The sequence below is a fragment of the Perca fluviatilis genome, chromosome 9 (assembly GCF_010015445.1).
Source record: "Perca fluviatilis chromosome 9, GENO_Pfluv_1.0, whole genome shotgun sequence".
Taxonomy (NCBI): domain Eukaryota; kingdom Metazoa; phylum Chordata; class Actinopteri; order Perciformes; family Percidae; genus Perca; species Perca fluviatilis.
Window position 1 is genome coordinate 34,093,576 of NC_053120.1, and position 745 is coordinate 34,094,320.

A 745-nucleotide genomic window follows, 5' to 3' on the forward strand; every position below is an offset into this window, starting at 1 on the left:
TGGGCCTGTTTTTGATTATGTGTAAATATCGAAGGAAAGTGTATCCGTGAATAGTTCCTCTTAGTCACATCAGATTAAAGATTTTTCATCTTTTTCAGCTGAATTTTGTTCTGCTGCTTTTTAATTAAGTCATTTTTGAATGTACCGTAATTCCTCAAATAAAAACCGGGGCCTTTATTTACCTGAACTGCAGAAGGTACCAGGCTTATATTTGAAGCAGGCTGTTAGAGGCAGGCCTTTATTTCTAATTCCATCAGTTTGATTAGTATAATTGTTTTTAAATAAACTGTTTTAAATGGAAAGCCATAGCGTTCCAGTGGATAGAGATCATTAATTTTTTAAGAAACATTTGCAAAAATAAAACGACAGCCATGGCAGCCAAAAGCCAAAGCAACTTGGGTCAGAATGAATCAAACACCAGCACTGTGTCAGTTTGAACCCTGTAAATGTACCGTGTATTTATTTCAAATACATGTACTATTGGTATTGCTGGTAGATTACAATAAGAGCATACAGTACTTTAGTAAAACGCATTTCTGGTTCGCAGCAGCACACCAGTATCTAATTAACGTTACAGACGGTAGCTATTTGTTTCCAGAGCCAGCCTAACTTTTTTTCCTCCCACCTCCAGCTAGCTGTTGTCGGCTCCTGGGGTCAATGTCGAAACATCTCGCGGCTTTTTCACCCAAGCTTTTATGTGTCCTTCCTCAAGAAAATTTTAAATTGCAAAAAAAAGCAATTTCTC